We start from the raw sequence: 12,548 nt of genomic DNA, 5'->3' as shown, positions 1-12,548 counted from the left end.
CAAGGCTATAAAAATGTCCAATCTAAGGCATCCACAGAAAGATACCTTGGTTCAAGAAGGGGCTTTTCTCTCAGTTGGAAAGGCACATGGTTCAAGAAGGGCTTTCTCTCTCAACTGTAAAGGCACATGGCGAACATGGCAGCATTTGCTAGCTTATACTCCCAGTTTCTTGTTTCATGAAGCTCTCCTGGAGGTGTTCCTTCTTCATCTTCAAAGGTCTCTGGCTGCATGGACTGTGTAGCTCTTTCCAAAATGGTTCCCTCCAAAAGGACTCCAGTAAGCAACCCCACCTTGAATGGGTGGAGACATATCTCCATGGAAACCATCCAATCAAAAGTTACCACCCACAAGTGTGTGAGTCACACCTCTGTGGATAAGCAAAAACTCCCACCCAGCAATACTGAATGAGGATTAAAGGACATAGCTTTTCTGGGGTCCACAAATTCAAACCAGCACAGGAAGCACGAAGGGGAAAGTCATTGGAACCAGAAAAGAAAGGAGAGGACATCTGTGGCTCCCAAGCTTCTGCTTGGAATGATCTTGGGTTGTGGGTCTGGGTCTGTCAGCTGCCTCTATCCATAACCAACTGGGAAATGTCTGCCAGTGAGGTGTGGACCCACATGATGGAGTGGTGTGGAATGGAACATGGGGCAGTGTCCTGAGGGCGTTGGCAGGGCATGAGACAGGGTGCAGTGCAGGTGGCATGGTGATGGAGTGCAGGGTGGGGTACAGAGTATGGTTGGGCATGTGTATGTGGGTACACAGGATGCAGAGGTACAGGGCACAGGGCGGGACAGGAGGTACCTGATGCATGGGGGGCAGGGCATGTGGTGTGAAGGGGGCCCAGGAGTGCGGTTGCATGGGTGTGCAGGATGTGCGGGGTGGGGTGCAGGGCAGGATACAGTGTGTGTGGGCAGCAAGGCATGGGTTGCAAAGGGCACAGTGTGTGGGGTGCAGCTTGCAGGGTGCAGTGTGGCATGTGGGGTGCGTGGGGCACAGGGGTGTGGGGCGTGAGGTGTACAGGGTGCAGGGTTCAGGGCAGGGTGCATGGGCATGTGGGTGTGGGGTGGTCATAGGATGCAGCATGAGGTACATAGGGTATGGGGGTACAAGGCATGGGTACACGAGGTATGGAGGTCAGGTCATGGGGCACAGAGCATGTCTGTGCTGGTTTGAAAGTATTATGTACCCCAGAAAAGCCATGTTTTAATCCTGATCCAATCTTGTGGGACCTAAGCATTTCTTTTGATCTTGATTTAACACTATAGGTTAGAAACTTGATTAGATTATCTCCACAGAGATGTGGCATGCCCAATTGTAGGTGTGACTTTGATTAGATAGAGATGTGACTCCACCCATTCCAGGTGGGTCTTGATTCCTTTACTGGAAGACTTTAAAAGAGGAAACATTTTGGAGAGAGGAAAAAATGACAGAGAAGACAGAAACTTCAGAGCAGAGCTGTCAGGCAGAGAATAGAGGCACAGATGTTTGGAGATGCTTGGAGCCCAGCAGATGTCATCACATAATATAGAGAGCCAAGGAAAGCCAAGAGATGTAAGCCAGCCCTGGAGAATTTAAATGAGGAGCCCCCACAACAATAGAGGCTGAAAGCAACAGAGCCCAGGAGCAAGGGGCCAGCAGATGTCAGCCATGTGATTTTCCAGTTGACAGAGCTGTTCCAGACAGTATCAGCCTTTGAGTGAAGATAACTTCTTGATGCCTTAATTTGGACAACTTCACTTCCTTAGAACTGTAAACTTGTAATTTATTAAATTCCCCTTTTGCAAAAGCCTTTCCAGTTCTGGTATATTGCATTCTGGCAACTAGCAAACTACAACATTGGTGTTGCTTGATTCCTTATGCCCATCTCCCTGTCCATGCATTCCTGCGGGCTCCAGGCCTCCATATGGAAAGGGGTGCAGTAGGCTCTGTGCACTAGCTGGACAGGCTTTGTGACCAGGGAAAGCAAGTTTACTGGCTTCTGGTTCTCCAAAGGAGCTCCAGGCTTCAGAGCTGAGGGGATGATATCCCAAGCTAGCTACAGGGGCAGGCACTTCCCTAGGCATGGCCTCTTGTCCACTGTGGAGTCCCAATGGAGCCCATTCACCTCATTCTCTGCTTCCCAGTTCCTCAACATTTTCGTCCAGGATCTCCCTATATAGTGTAGAAGACCCTCTCAGGTCACTTGCACCCTGGAACCACTATCCTGATTGTTTTTCTGTCACTTCTCAGGAGCATGGGTGAACTCAGCCAATCCTATCCACCATCTTTCCAGAAGTTCCCATTTTTCATAGGAGATTCTTGTAATCATTTTTATTTATGTAAGGTCAGTAGTAATGTCCCCACTTTCATTTTTTATTTTAGCTGTGCCTTCTCCCTTTTTTCCTCAGTCTAGCTAAATGCTTGCCGGTATTGTTAATCTTTTCAAAGAACCAACTTTTAATTTAATTATCTCTATTTTTTTTTCTATTCTCTATTTCAGTTATCTCTGCCCTAATCTTTATTATTTCCTTCCTTCTGCTCACTTTGGGTGCAGTTTGCTGTTCTTTTCCTAGTTCCCCAAGGTATGATGTTAGGTTATTGAGTTGAGATATTTCCTTTTTTAATGTAGGCATTTATATCTATAACTTTCTTTCTAAGCACTGCCTTCACTACATCCCATAACTTTTGGTTTGTTGTGTTTTCATTTTTATTTTATTTATCTCTGAGAAGTTTTACTTTGTGATTTCTTCCTTGGCCCATTAGTTGTTTACCAATATGTAAATTTCCACATATTTGTGAATTTCCAGTTTTCCTTCTGTTATTAATATCTAACTCCATTCCTTTGTGCTTGCTGAAGATGCATTGTATGGTTCAACCTTCTAAAATTTATTGGACCTTGTTTGTGACCTAACATTAACCCTGGCCCAAGAGGAAAGCCACCCGTAAATGTTTAGTATGCTTGGTGCCCCTCTTGCTGGCACATTCTTTGTGGCCTTGATAAATGGTGTGCCATCTAGTCTTGTTGAATATTATATAATCATCTGGTGAGTCTTCGGATCATATATATATTTCATCATACCCACTTCCTTGAATCTTTCAGTCACTTTCTCTGTTTTATGCTATGGTAAATATGGCATGCCAGTATAAGAGCATGGGCCACCACTCTTTTTTCATACTTCTAGAAGTTTTCCTAGTAGCAAATTCTCTCATTCCATCTCCTGGGTCCTTACCAGAATATTAAATTCCGTCATTTAGAAGAGCATTTTCAAGTTGGTAAATTCTTTTTTACCAAGTTTTATGGTTGGGATTCACCTTCAGAATCTATTCCCAAGCATCCTCTTTCAGATCGTGCTAGTAAATACTAGCTAGTTCTTGCATTTACTTTGAGGTATAGCCTTCCTTTCTCATCAGGCCCAGCTTCTCCTCAGCTGGGTTGTGTTCTGATTTATCTCTAGGTATAGTATGTAAGTGTAGTGATGAGAATGAGATAGAGGTGGGTTTCGATGGGGGGTACATACTGTCTTTCAGGGGATAAGTCTTTATATTGCCTTTCATCCAGGCAGAAAGCAGATAATCAAAGGTTTTTATTAGGAATAGTTAGTCCATGTCTGCAGGTTCAGAAGTTTGAAGGAGTCTGGGGAGTCAAAATCTTTGGGAGCAACCACCTAGATGTCTCTAGACCATTTGTCAAGTATTCCTAACCAGGTTCTAACTTAAATATAAAGTCTTACCCTGTTTGAGTATTTAAACCGTCTTTGAATAGAAAAGATGGTGGCTTAGCGAGGTATGGGATTTAGTTCATCCTCCATAGCAGCTAGTAAATAGCCAAGAACAGCACAGAGCAACTGCTGGAGCCACGTCAGTGACTGGACACACAGTGTACCCCAGTCTGGACCAGCTGGACCGGCTGCGAGCCCACCCAGAACTGTGAGTCCCCCAAGCAGTGGTGTTCGGCGCCCCTCCGCCACAGGTTACTTCCCAGAGGCAAAAGGAAAGGTACTTTACCAACAGCAGGGGATGAGCTCAACCAAGCTCCAATTGTGGAATTAATTAACAAATTCTGACTACTGAAAATAGGCCCCCAGATCAGCTGAGTCTCTAGCATAACTGAAACTCCAATTGTCAAATTAATTAACAAATTCTGACTACTGAAAATAGGCCCCCAGATCAGCTGAGTCTCTAGTATAACCGAAGGTCACTGGTTTTTGCCCTGGTGCAGAGGGGTCAGGACTGATGGAAAAAGAAAAAAGAAAAAAAAAAAACAGTTTTTTTTGGATTTGAAAAGGTCTGGGCCCTGAAGGAAAGGAGGGGGCACATAGTACCTGGAGATACACAGAGCAACATACCAATTAAGCTCTTGATTGGCAAACCCAAGGAATGGGGGTCCTGCTCTGATAAGGATTTTTCTTTTTCTTTTTTTGTGGCTGTGCTTTTACAGCTTGACTACTCTTTACTGCTGCAAGGCTTCTCAGGCTCCAACTGCCCCAGGCATAGGCAGAATTGAGCTTGTTTGAGTGTTTGTAGCCTGTGCCTTCCCCGGGAGAGGGGTGGGGCCCAGCTCAGGTGGAATCTCTCCCTCAAGGAATTCAGGGTCTAGAAAAGTGAAGTGATTAAAGCTAGCCTACAGCCTCTCCTCTATCTCAACCACACCCCTAACAGAGAGAATCTGCTGAAGTTAAATGTACCCCATCACCTTATACTTGTGGGACCTGCAGGCAGAAAAGCGCCACATACTGAGCAGGATAGTAAAAATGCAGAGTCCAGAGACTTCATAGGAAAGCCTTTCGACCTGCTGGGTCTCACCCTCAGGGAAAACTGACACAGGTGACGCTTTCCTCCTGACAGGAGGCCAGTTTGGTCTGAGAAAATCCATCTGGGGTCTATAATACCTAAGTAGACCCTCCTAAGGTTGGGGGGGGGAAAGGCACCATACAGGCAGGGCAAGAAACAATAAAACAAGAACTGAAAAATTCTCCTCTGTTAAACAAAACTTAAGCAAGAGGACTAGAATAAGCTGAATGGAATGTCAAAGAACAGATAGACAAAGTCATCCACAAGAAAATCCTATGTAAAAAAAGTGAAAATAATCTCCAGAATAAACTAATTAGGTAATTAAATGCCTAGACACCAGCAAAAAATAATGACTCATACTAGGAAAATTGAAGATATGGCCCAGTCAAAGGAACAAACCAACAATTCAAATGAGATACAGGAGTTGAAACAATTCATTCAGAATGTTCGAACAGACATGGAAAACTTCAAAAATCAGATCAGTGAATTGAGGGAGAATATAAAGAAGGCAAGGAATGAACAAAAAGAAGAAATCGAAAGTCTGAAAAAAACCACAGAATTCATGGGAATGAAAGGCACAGTAGAAGAGATGAAAAAAAACAACAACAATGGAAACCTACAATGTTAGATTTCAACAGGCAGAAGTTAGGATTAGTGAGCTGGAGGACAGGACATCTGAAATCTGACAAGCAGAAGGAAAATAGGGAAAAGAATAAGCCATCTTTGAAATTCAGTCATTGCCCTTGCACTTGAAACTTGCAGGAGATGAGAATCTTTTTTCATGTAACCAGAGAAGCCTCTGGCATTCACTGCTAGTTTTCAATCACTTGTTACTTGTTCCCAGCTATTTATTAATATTTTATAGAACAGGAGTCAGCAAACTATATCCACTGGGCCAGCCCACCAAATCTAAATCAGCTTGTAGCCTGTTTTATAATTTTCTTTTATTATGAAAAACATCATATATACAAAAAAGCAATAAATTTCAAAGCACACTGCAACAATTAATAATACAGCAGGTTTGAGAGTTTGGTATGGGTTATAGTTCCACAATTTTTTTCCTTCTAGCTGCTCCAAGACACTGGAGACTAAAAGAAATACAATATAATGATTCAGCAGTCATACTCATTTGTTAACTCCTGTTTCTCTATTATAACTCCACCTTCTCCTTTGATCTTTCTTCCAGTCTTTAGGGGTATTTGAGCTATGTCCATTCTAACTTTTTCATGTTGGAAAAGACTGTAAATAATATGGGATAGAGTGATGGACTAGTTGATGTTCTGAAGAGGCTGGCCCCTCTAGATTTCACAACTCATCTGTCCTAGGAAACCCATCTGGATGCTGTAGGTTTCTGGAAAGTAATCATAGTGCCTGGAACCTTTGTAGAATCTCAGATAGAGCCCTAGGTTTTCTTTAGGGTTGGTAGGAATGTTTGTGGTTGTGGTTTGGCAAATCATGGAAAACAGCAATATCTAGCTGAATCTTGCATAAGAGTAGCTTCTGAAATAGCCTCTCAACTCCATTTGAATTCTCTCAGCCCCTGATACCTTATTTTGCCACAGCTCATTTCCCTCTTTTGGTCAGGAAGGCATTGGCAATCTCATGGTGCCAGGGCCAAGCTAATTCCTGGGAGTCATATCCCACGCTGCCAGAGAGACCTTCATTCTTGGATATCATGTCTCACGTGGCATGAGGGCTATGATTTTACTTGCAGAGGTGGGCTTAGAGAGAGAGAGAGGCCACATCTGAGCAACAAAAGAGGTTGTCTGGATGTAACTCTTAAGCATAACTATAGGTACAGCCTGTAGCCTATTTTTGCATGGTCTGTGGGCTAAAAATGGTTTTTATAGGTCTGTTCTAGTTTGCTACCTGCGGGAATACAATAAACCAGAAACAGAATGGCTTTTAAAAAGGGGAATTTAATAAGTTGCTAGTTTACAGTTCTAAGGCTGAGAAAATGTCCCAATTAAAACAAGTCTATAGAAGTGTCCAATCTAAGGCATCCAGGGAAAGATACCTTGGTTCAAGAAGGCCAATGAAGTTCAGGGTTTCTCTCTCAGGTGGAAGGGCACATGGCCAACACAGTCAGAGTTTCTCTCTTGGCTGGAAGGGCACATGACGACATGGAGTTATCTGCTGGCTTCTTTTCCTGGATTCCTGTTTCATGAAGCTCCCCAGGAGGCATTTTCCTTCTTCATCTCCAAAGGTCGCTGGCTTGTGGGCTCTTCTTCATGGTGTTACAGAATTCTCTGCTCTCTCTGAATCTCTATCATTCTCCAAAATATTTCCTCTTTTATAGGACTCCAGTAAACCAATCAAGACCCACCCAAATGGGTGGAGACACATCTCCCCTAATCCATTTTAACAACCACTCTTGATTGAGTTACATCTCCAGGGAGATGATCTAACTACATACAGTATTGAATAGGGGTTGTTCTGCCTCTACGAAATGGAATTTTGATTAAAACATGGCATTTCTAGGGTACATACATCCTTTCAAACCAGCACGTTCCACCCTCTGGACCCTAAAAAAGACACATTTTCCCCATATACAAAATACATTAATTTCATAACAGTATCAGAGAACCTTAAACCATTCCAGTAATATTTCAAATACAAGATTAATACAAGATTAAAATCGGTACAAAGTCTCATCAAATCAGTTACAGGCATGGTCTGTCCTAACACAAAATTCTCCTCTGGCTCTGGACCTGTAAAACTCAGAACATGTTATTTACTACCAACATATAAAAGAGAAACATTAATAGGATACATATACTCATTTCCATAGGGAGGAAGGAACACGGGGGTTACTGGACCCATACAGTTTCCAAAACCTGCAGGGCAAAGTCCATTAGATTTCAAGGTTTGAGAGTCATTTATTTTGGGACTTTAGAAAGCGGCAGTCCCACCCTTTCCAAGGGCCCATGCAGTGGCTTGCCTCTCTCAATGCAACCTTGGGGGACATTGCGGAGACCACCTTTTTCTCAGCTCCACCTTCTCCAAGCATCAGGGCTGCACTCGGGCTCTCTGCCATCTTTGGTGCACATGCTCAACCCCTCCATGTGGTGGCAGCCAGGCTCTCTCCAAACCCCAAGGAATGTGCTTCACCCTCTCCAAGGCCTGAGGCAGCATAACTCTTCCACTGCAGTGAAGTGGAAGGCCCATCCTCTGCCTTAGGGGCAAACTCATCCTCTCCACATGTTTGGGTGGGTCTGCCCTTCTGGCATGATCCTTCTTGGCTCCAGACCCCAGCCTCAATGCCTTTGCCTCTGAAGTTATTTTTCCTCCAATGTGTCCCTTCTCTGTCCCTCTCAGTCCTGACTGGTAGTGGTTCTCTTTATATAGATCCCACAACACTCACTGGCTTTCTATGCAGTAGCCTTGGATCATGCCCATTAGACATAAGGAGTTTCCACAAATCCTTCCTAGATAACTCCATGTCCAATCCTGGCTTTCTCTGAAATGGCCGACTGGTTTCACATTTGGCTAAGACCTCATGTGGGGCACTATTCTCTGGGGTATCCCTTTCTGAAGGCCCAGAATTTTCCAGATCTTCAATTTCTGGTTTCTTTGCACCCAAGAGTTCAGTTCTTAGCTTATCTCTTTCCTGTCGCATTTCATTATAAGCTGTGAGGAGAAACCAGGCTGCACTTTCGACGTTTAATTTGGAGATCTCTTCTGCTAAATATCCAAGTTCATGGCTTTTAAAATCTGCCTTCCAGCCAAAGCCGCTAGTCAATTTTGCCAGATTATCTGCTATTTTAAAACAAGGATCACCTTCCAGTCTGTAATAACACATGCCTCATTTCTGTCTAGAGCCTGGTCAGAAGTGTCTTTAGAGTCCACGTTTCTACCAACAGTCTCTTCAAAGCATTTTAGGCCTTCTCTATCAGGCTTCTCACAACTCCTCCAAATTCTTCCCCTTATCCATTTAAAAAGCCATTCCAACATGCTTGGTATCTGCAAACTGCAGCGGCACCCCACTCCTCAGATACCAAAATCTGTTCTAGTTTGCTAGCTGCTGGAATGCAATATACCAGAAACAGAATGGCTTTTAAAAAGGGGAATTTAATAAGTTGGTAGTTTACAGTTCTAAGGCTGAGAAAATGTCCCAATTAAAACAAGTCTATAGAAATGTCCAATTTAAGGCATCCAGCAAAAGATACCTTGGTTCAAGAAAGCCAATGGTGTTCAACATTTCTCTCTCAGCGGGAAGGGCACATGGCGAACATGGTGGTATTTGTTGGCTTTCTTGTGGCTCTACCAAAAAGGACTCTCTCCAAAATGTTTCCTCTTTTATAGGACTCCAGTAAACCAATCAAGATCCACCCAAATGGGTGGAGACACATCTCCCCTAATCCAGTTTAACAACCACTTTTGATTGGGTTACATCTCCAGGGAGATGATCTAATTACATACAGTATTGAATAGGGATTATCTGCCTCTACAAACTGGGATTTTGATTAAAACATGGCTTTTCTAGGGTACGTGCATCCTTTCAAACCAGTACAAGGTCCATAAACAGAACAAAACAAAGAAAAACAAAAAGGAAAGTAAAGTAAAACTTAAAATGTTTGCTATCTAGCCCTTTATAGAAAAAGCTTGCCAAGCACTGCTTAGAGCATCAGTGGTCTTTAGGGATAGCACTCCAACCCCAATAAACTTATACCTTCTGTTTCCTCCATATAGTTCAAATGCCTGATATATACTACTAACCTGTATATTCTCTTCCACCAGTACCCCTTCCCAGTTCACCACTGGTAAAAGTTTTAACAGTTGGACCATCCTTTGAGGGTCTGTTTGTGCTTTACTTACCACCAGTAATGGAGTCTGCATTACCATCCAAGAAGTAAGTCTAGCTCTAAAACTCCATCTTAAAACCTGCCTTTTAAAATCATTCATGTGCCAACTTTCACAAGTTGTTTACTCCAGAAGCAGATACTGGGATGAATTTTGGGGTGAAAGATGTTTGTTAGGGATCAGCTGGGCCAGTAAAACTTTGGTCAACCTAGCGGGGAGTGAAACAAAATTCTGGAGTTTTGTCTGCCTGCATCTTCCTGCATTGACCTAAATCATCAGGTTTTTCTATCCCTATATTGTACCAGTCACCAGACATAGGCTGCCCCAGGAAGAATGTGACCTTGAGTCAAGCAGCTCACTGCAGGTAGGCAGATCCTGAAGGAGCTGACACCTGGGCAATGAGTCCTTCCTTGAAAGGAAATCTGGGCTGTGTATTTTTACAGCTACCAAGTGCCTCCTCAGCTGGCTTATGAGCTCCGAGAAAGCTGGATTTCTGTTCTGTTCTCTTTCTCACCAGTGGTTAGCCCAGTAACCAACTCATTATAGATGCTTAATAAATGTGAAATAAAAGAATGAATGCCAAAGTTTCCTTTAGTGCCTTTTCCTCATGCAAAGCAAATATAAATGAGAAAAGTACAAATACCTTGCCTGGGCGTTCTTATCTACTTCTATAATTCCAACATCTCCTTGGTTGCTAAAGGCCCCAAAGCTGTATAACTCTTCTGAGCCCCATATTAGTGGTGGTGGTTTTATTGTGTTGTGTTACTTTGCTTTTGGTAACAGTTTTATTGAGATATAATTCACATACCATACATTTTACCTATTTAAAGGGTACAATTCTTTGGTTTCTGGTATATTCACAGAGTTTGTGTAACTATCACCACGATCAGTTTTAGGACATTTCCATCTCCTCAGGAAGAAATGCTGTGTCCTTTTAACTATCATCCCCAACTCCCCATCCCAGTTTAAACAACCGCTACTCTGCTTTCTGTTATCTATAGAGTTACCTATGTTGGACATTTTATATAAATGGAATTTGTCACATGGGATCTTTTGTGACTATCTTCAACATTTGGGTTGTTTCCCCTTTTCTGGCTATTATGAATGATGCTGCTATGAACATAAATGTATAAGTTTTTGTGTGGGCATATGTTTTCATTTCTCTTGAGTATGTAACTAGGAGTGAATTTCTGGAACATGTGGTAACTCTATGCTCAACTTTTTGTATAACCACCAGACTGTTTTCCAAAGTGCTGGAAAACTTCCCACGAACAGTGTATGACTGTTCTGATTTCTCTGCATCCTCACTAACACTTCTCATTGTTTATCTTTCTTATTATAGCCACCGTATTGGATATAAAGTCATATCTCATTGTGGTTTTGATTTGTTTTGTCCTGATGGCGAAGGATGTTGAGCAATAAGCCAAATGCTTATTGGCCATTTGTGTATTTTCTTTGGAGAAATGTCTATTCAGGTCCTTTGTCCATTTTTAAAATTGTGTTGTCTTTATCACTGAGTCATAAGAGTTCTTTTTATAATCTAGATACGAGTCCCTTATCAGATATGTGATTTGCAAATATTTTCTCTCTTTCTGTGGATTGTCTTTCCATCAGGTCATCTATAGGATCCTTACTTCAATATCTGTTTACTAGGTACCTGATAAATGACTGATACCATGCTGGTTGTCAGGAATATGTGGTTTAGTAAGGCTTGCTCATCTCTGCCAGCAGGGAAAGTGGAGTAACACAGATTTGGGACAGCTGGGTCAGCTCCTGGTTTTTGTTAGTCTTCTCTAGTTCCTCCTTATCTTTCCAACTTTTCCGACTGCCCCAAGGCTCAGTCCTTGGACAGTTCTCTTTTCTAATAGTAATCTTTCCCCTACTGATCTTATCCATCGATAAACCAATGATTTAAAAATCTGTACATCCATCTCAGATCACTCTCCTTTGTACAAGACCCAACTATACAATTGCCTACCTGACATATTCCCCTATAGGGAATATTTTACATATTCCCGTTTAGATACCTAATAAGTATCTAAATTTAAATGACTAAATCTGAACTCCTGGTATTACCCCCACAAAATCGGATCTATCTTTTGTCTTCTCTTTCTCATTAAATGAAAATTCCATTCTTTACTGCTCAAGCCAAAACCTTGGAGTCATCTTTGACTTCTCTTTTTCTTTACCCCATATCCAATTTGACAGCAAATCCTAATATCTGTATATTCAAAATATAACCAGATGCTAACAAGTTGTCACCACCTCCACTACTATCAGCTAGGTTTAAGTCACTAAAATTGCTCATCTGGATTATCTCATTAGCATAATTATTCAACTTTCTACTTCTGCCCTTATCTGCCCCCCACTGTCTATTCTCAACACAGTAGCAAGAGTGAGCCCACTAAAACTAAATCAGATTATATCACTCCTCTGCTTGTATTCCTGCCATAGCTTTCCACCCCATGCAGACAAAACCTCAGGCTTTTCCAACTATCTACAAGGTCCTATGCGATCTTGTGTTTTTTCACCCTTACCTCTCTGATTTCATCTACATCTACTCTTTCCTCTCACTGACTACACTCCAGCCACACTGGCTTCCTTAGTCATCCTCCTGCCTCCAGACTTTGCATTCACTATTCCATCTACCTGGAATACTCTTCCCAACATAGCCTCATGACCACTCCCTTACCTACTTCAGGTCTTAGAGCAAATATCCCTGTGTAAGTCTGGTTCAGTCAGGAAAGCAGAGCCACTGTGAGAGTCATATGATAAGGGATTTTTAAAAAAAAATAATATCTGATTACAGGAATTAATCAGACTACACGACTATGGAAGCAGGCTTACTTACAGACTTATACAACTATGGAAGCTGCTGGTATAATGTAAGTCTGAAATGGTGAATTTGAGGATCAGATAGTCACTCACCAGTCTTCCTGAAGAAATGTTATAAGTAGATAAAGACAGAGCTT

Source organism: Tamandua tetradactyla, chromosome 19 (genome assembly GCF_023851605.1).
Source record: "Tamandua tetradactyla isolate mTamTet1 chromosome 19, mTamTet1.pri, whole genome shotgun sequence".
Classification (NCBI taxonomy): domain Eukaryota; kingdom Metazoa; phylum Chordata; class Mammalia; order Pilosa; family Myrmecophagidae; genus Tamandua; species Tamandua tetradactyla.
Note: the sequence above shows the minus strand (reverse complement) of the source record.